The following is a 6,758-nucleotide window of genomic DNA, read 5'->3' as shown; positions in this document are numbered from 1 at the left end:
ACAATGTCTTCTACTTCACAGGCATCCACTTCATGCATGAGCTGTAGGCTGTGTAAGTTCAGATACATATCAACCTTTTCAACAGATGTGAAAACAGAAAAAAGAGGCAGATTTATCAACTCCCACACCAATGGTACCCAATACAATTAGGCCTCATGTTGACCCCATTTCCCCTTGAAAACCCTCTGTGGATTTTCTGTCATCATCTGCTTTCCTAAATTCTGGCTGGAGGTTTTTCTTAAACTTTAAAAGTTATCCTGTATATATTTGTCAATTTTTTTCCTCTTTAACATCTACCATTCTCCTAGGTACCTAGGTCCAGACCTCTAGTCATCTGGATGCTTGCATTTCTTCTATCATTGATTCAACCACTGAATTCCTTAGCAATGTCTCTGATCTGTTACTTCTATTACATTACCGCTAATTAATGTTAACATATTACTCTAAGATTTTGTAAACTCATGCATGTAGTGATTACCATTATCTTGGTTTCCTAGCTCCCATGCTGGCCCTGTTTTCCTTTCTGCCTTACACACATTACTTCCAGATTAATATCTGAAATTGCTCTTAATCTTGAAGCTTCCGAGTTTTCTAATGACTCTATGTCCATAGCAAAGAAATCACAATAGGAATGAAAGTAACTAACTCTGTATGTGAAAAGAGATCACTGTTATCAAAATCTTTCTCCATTTCAGCATGGTGGCACTACCAGCAGCCCTTATTTTAAGGGTTGGCACAGCAGACTTCCCTGGTGGTCCAGTGGTAAAGAATCTGCCTTCCAATGCAAGGGACGTGGGTTCAATCCTTGGTTAGGGAACTAAGATCCCACATGCCAAGGGGCAACTAAGCCCGTGTGCGCCACAACAACTGAGCTCCCGCACCTCAATGAGAGAGCCTGTGTGCAGCAAACTACAGAGCCCACGCGCCACAACTAGAGAGAAGGCTAAGTGCTGACAACGAAAAAAAAGATCCTGCATGCCTCAATGGAGATCCTGCGTGCCGCAACTAAGACCCGATGCAGCCCAAAAAATAAAGAATAATAAAATAAAATTAAAAAATATTAAAAGAATGAAAAGTTGGCACAGAACAGCAGCTGCTTCTTAAGTTCCTCTACTGGAGAAAGCAAGGACTGTAGTAAAGTTCATACTTAAGATTCCCAGTTTTCTTCCTTGGAGCATCTCATAGTCAGTGCCCACTGTAGAATTCAAATGAGATAGAATGAGAAGAAACACCTGTTTATAATTACCTGGGAAAGGGACATTTTCATTTCAAAGTGGCCCTTTGAGAATATAACTCCACTTAAATCCTGTTTTGGGAAACTTGCTGGTATGGTTATGTATGTAACTGTCTATACACAGATTAAATTAATATTCACACACAGCATTACGACAGTGTTGTTAGAATATTTGGGGAGTTTTTTATCCAACTCAGTATTATTTATATTTATGGTTAAGAGACATACCTTGTGAATCTGAGTCAAACCACTGCTCACATCTTGTTTTTTTTTTAAAGAAAACTTTATTTTTTTAAAGAGCAGTTTTAGGTTCATAGCAAAACTAAGTGGAAAAGTAAAGTGTTCCTATATACCCCCCTTTCCATTCTCAATTGCATCTTCAGTTAGATTTGCTTTAATGATTTGCAAGTATTTTATCATCTAATTAGTACTTACTTCCTTTCCATATTACTTTCTTTGCAGTACTTGATGTAAGTGTCCTGCTACTTGTTTTGATCTCTTTTCCTTAAAGTCAGGATATAATATATATTCCATAAATACTTAGAAACTTTGTTTTATTTTCAGTCATGGTTACATGGGTAAATTCATAGTTTCTATTGATCTAACCAAGTTTTACATCAACTGTGGTTTAATCATGGAATTCTAAAAGCAGAAATAAAATAAGTAACTCCAGGTGTGTGACTAGCATGCGATCAGGACAATGCTGGATTCTGAGTGAAATTCATTTGTGATGTATTTGGATGACATACCAATCAGTGATATAGATGCACCAGCATTCAGAGGTAACTCTTCTTGCAGTAAAGTTATAGTGCTCAGACTTGATATTTTACATAGTACACAACAGTTTTTTTTCCCCTAAATACTAAGCAATGTAAATTCAATGGATACCACAGATAAAATGCTCCCAAAGAGGACTTATATTTAGAAAAAATCCAAAAAATATTTATAACAGCACATTTGTATTATATTTTAAAAGTACAAGATGTGAATAAGAGTTCTATGTCCATGTGCAATAATTGAGTGGGTGTCTATTGCGATGTAGCCAGAGGTCTTTGGTCTGAAAAAGTTCTCACGTATCTGAAGCCCTAGCATGACAGTTAATTTGCCTTAGAGATACCTCTACTCCCCACTCAGTTCTCCAATTATCAAAGTAATGTAGGATCAATGTAGGAAATTTGGAAAGTATAGGAAAATGAAAAGAAGTAAAAAGTGAAAAACTAAAACCAATAATTATTGCTAACTAACAATGGATTCTTGTGGGGGTAAAGGGCTACAAATCTCCAGGGACTTTTCGTGAGCAAGTTGAATAAGGAATTTCCAAAATTTGTCTTCAGTGTGGTGATGGGCAGCTTGGTGTGCTGCTCTTCCCTGCAGCCAGCAGCTGTACCTCCTCAAAGATCTGAATTTCAGCCTCCGGGCCCCTCCTCTAAGATGTTGTCTTTTGCTTGTTCACTTATTCCCTTAGCCCTGCGGGTGGTGGTTTCTTCCTGCAGTTGCTACTTCTACTACACCGGAGAGTTCTCATGTTAATTCTATATATTACAGTTTCCCCTCATTGATAAAATGCTGAAAGAGCTTTCAGCAAAATTCAACACCTATTTCTGATAAAAGTACTTAAGAAAATTAGGAATTGATGGATATTTTTAACATGATAAAATATGTAGTCCTAAAGCCAGGATCTTATTTAATAGTAGAATGCTGGAGATATTTCCACTGAGAAAAAGACAAGGATACCCATTTATTCTACTACTATTCAATACTGTATTAGTGGTATTAAGCAATGCAATTAGACAAGAAAATAAATTGAGGCACAAAAATTGATAAAGTAAAGCCATCTTTATTTGCAGGTGATATGATGGTACACCTGGGAAATTCTTGAGAATCGATGATAAAACTCAAACAATAAGGAGTTTAGTAAGATAGCAGGACACAGAACTAACATACAGAAAATTGTCTTCATATCTTAAAACAATAACCAGCACAAAATGATAGAGAAAACCTCATTTCAATAGCAACAAAGATGATTAAATATTGAGGAAGAAGCTTAACAAGAAATAGGCAAAACCCATATGAGAAAAAATTTAACACTCCCCCAAAACACAAAAGCAGACTGCTTCCTATTAGGATGGCTTAATATCATACAGATGTGTTAACTAAAATTAGATCTTGATCTCACAAATGCACAAGTATATATCCCAAATGGATCAGGAGTCTGTTTAAATTTGAAAATGAAACAATACAAGCACTAGAAAAACAAGGGTGAATTTATCTTTAACCTCAGTATAGAGAAAGGCTTTCTAACTATTAACAAAACTGAAAGGCAACAGAGATGAATAAAATTCACTACATTACAAAAAAAGGAAGCTTTTTGTATTACAAAGAACACCATAATCAAAGCCAAAAGACAATTAATAATTAGGATAAACTCTTTATAACATATGTATAAAGAGTTAATATATGACAAATTCTTAAAATTTGAGAAAGGACCAAAAACCCAATAGTAAAGTGGGAATGAAATAAACAGACTATTCATAAAGATATTCAAATGGCCCTTAAACATATGAAAAGATATTCAACCTCACTCATAGCTAGAGAGATGCAAATTAAAACTTCTAACATGCCTTTTTTTAAAATTAATTAATTAATTTATGGCTGTGTTGGGTCTTCGTTGCTGCACGCGGGCTTTCTCTAGTTGTGGCGAGCAGGGGCTACCCTTGGTTGCGGTGCGGGGGCTTCTCATTGCGGTGGCTTCTCTTGTTGCGGAGCATGGGCTCTAGGCACACAGGCTTCAGCAATTGTGGCACGTGGGCTCAGCAGTTGTGGCTCACGGGCTCCAGAGCGCAGGCTCAGTAGTTGTGGCACACAGGCTTAGTTGCTTTGCGGCATGTGGGATCTTCCCGGACCAGGGCTCGAACCCGTGTCCCCTGCATTAGCAGGCGGATTCTTAACCACCGCGCCACCAGGGAAGTCTCGTGCCGTTTTTTTAAACCTATCAGATATGGCAAAAATTAAAAAGCATGACAAACACATTCTGCTGGCAAGGCTATGGGAAAAGGCATTCATATATTTTTGGTGGGAAAACAAACTGGTACAATCCTTTTGTAGGAGAATTTGGCAATATCTAATAAGAGTAGATATGCACTTATATTTTGACCCAGCATCCTACTTCTGGGAATTTACCTGAAGGAAGATACACCCCAACGAGAAAATACACCTGCACAGGTTATTCGATTACAGCATTGTAATGGCAAAACATTGGAAATGACCTAAATGCCCATACAAGTAAGAGTAATTGCATTGACTATGGTATATTCACACAATGGAGTACTATGTAGCTGTTAAAAATTTTTTTGAGAAAGATCTCCATGAACTAGTATAGTTTCCAGGGTATACTATAAAGTGAAGAAAAAAAAAGGATAAAAGAATAACTGTAGTATATTACATTTCATGTAAGATAAAAGGAGAAATAATAAACACCCATCTATTCATTGATTTAAAAGGAAACACAGGAAGGATAAACCAGAAACCAGAGATGGATTACCTATAGGGAATAGGTGTAAACAGGATAGAAAGGACAGGAGGAAGAGAATGAGGCAGAAATAGGGAGGAGTTACACTTTTTGTATAGTTCCAACTTTTAGACCTATGCTATTTCACATGCAAAACAAATTAACAATGAGCAGTAATTCATTATGAAACACAAACAAAACCAAACTGCATTACAAATGAGTAATACAATCATACTGAAAGGGGGAGCAAAGAACTAACCTACATAACTTTGTAAAATAGTATTTTGATTATGTACTCTTAAGACTAAAAAGGAAAGGAACTACATACAAATACTGCACTCTGGTTAGTTTTTCATAGGGAAATATATGAATTAATTCTGAAACTTTATGTGTATTCTAGAAATTAAGCAAGTAAGTGAACAGATTATACAGTCAGATTTCTTACTGTTGGACAAGAGTAGTAAGTAGAGAAAGGAGGAAGACTAGAATGTATCTGGTGTTGGTCTGGTAATGGAAGTATCTATATGAACTCATGGAGATACATACAGTATACACATACACACACACACACACACATATAGATCTAGAAATTGATACAGATGTATATACATACATATTCTAGCTCTGTCAAGTAGGCTAGAAGCAATGACACTTCACAACCAATGAGTACACTTAGTGCAGATTTTGATTCTAAAAGGAACCATGGATGCTTAGAGAAATCACTGATTCCAGGGTTAAAGAAGAGAAAATATGAGATGAGTCCAGAATATCTTCTGGTGCCAGAAATTAAAGATGTATTAAAAAAAAAGAATGGGGACATGTCAAAAAGACACAAGGGTCAATGGGGAGGGGTTTATGTGGGCAGATCTGGGACATTTTGAGTAACAAAATATATGATAGTAGTGCATTATAACCTATAGAATAACATAAGAATACACAGGCCCATTATCAATACAAAATTGAATAAAGAATGGAGAAGGAAATTTCCTCACAGAATTTGAACTACAAAAAATATAAGATGAAAATAGAAAAATCGTCATTCGGCAAATCCTACACTAACAATTGTTTCAGTAAAGAACCATGGGGGAAACACCCAAAAAACAAAAACCATGAATGTCTGCCAATTAGTGGGCAAAAGTATGAGAATACGATACTTACAAGAATTTTCCCATAAGATACTAATTACAAACAGAAAATTTACAACTTTGACATTGTATATATCTGGCAGATACCACCCTAACCAAGTGATCAAAATTAACATCACACTGGTAAGAGGACAAATTGACATCATGGGCTTGCTGATATACTGAAGACACATCCGTTCTGTCTTATTTTTGCCAAAAATGCATAAACTGAATTTGTGAGGAAACATTAGGGAAACCCCAAATTGGGAGATCTACAAATAATTGGTCTGTACTTTTCAAAAAGTCTAAGGTCATAATAGACAAACACTGAAGATTCCCAGATTAAAGGGGTTTAAGAGAGATGACAACTAAACAATATGTGATAATGTAGTGAATCTTCAACTACGGAGACATTAGTGGAGCAAATGGTGAAATTTGAATAAGGTCTGTAGAATAATAGTGTAAGGTGATATAATATTTTAATAATGTTAATTCCCTGATTTTGACAATTGTCCTGTGGTTGTATGTTATCATTTGAAGAACATGGAAGTACTTCACTATATTTTTGCAATGTTTTGAGTCTGAAATTTTTTCAAAATGAAAAGTTAAAAAAAATTAAAAAGTATCTTCATCTCAGCAGGGAAGTAACTTGAACAATCCCTCCACAGTATATCAAGCTAACCCTGATTATTAGCGTTAAGAAAAAAACATTTGAAATTCATAGCCTTCATTTGTAATTAGTCTAACTAGAAACGAATCTTAATTTTAAAATGTAGTTCAATTTTTTCATTTACTCACACGTGACCTATAGGGCAGCAGCATTATAAACATTAAGAAAATATTTAGAGATAATGGATGGCAGACACAAGTAAGAGAATACCTTCTAACACTT

The sequence above is a fragment of the Leucopleurus acutus genome (assembly GCF_964270905.1).
Source record: "Leucopleurus acutus genome assembly, chromosome: 5".
Lineage (NCBI taxonomy): Eukaryota > Metazoa > Chordata > Mammalia > Artiodactyla > Delphinidae > Leucopleurus > Leucopleurus acutus.
Note: the sequence above shows the minus strand (reverse complement) of the source record.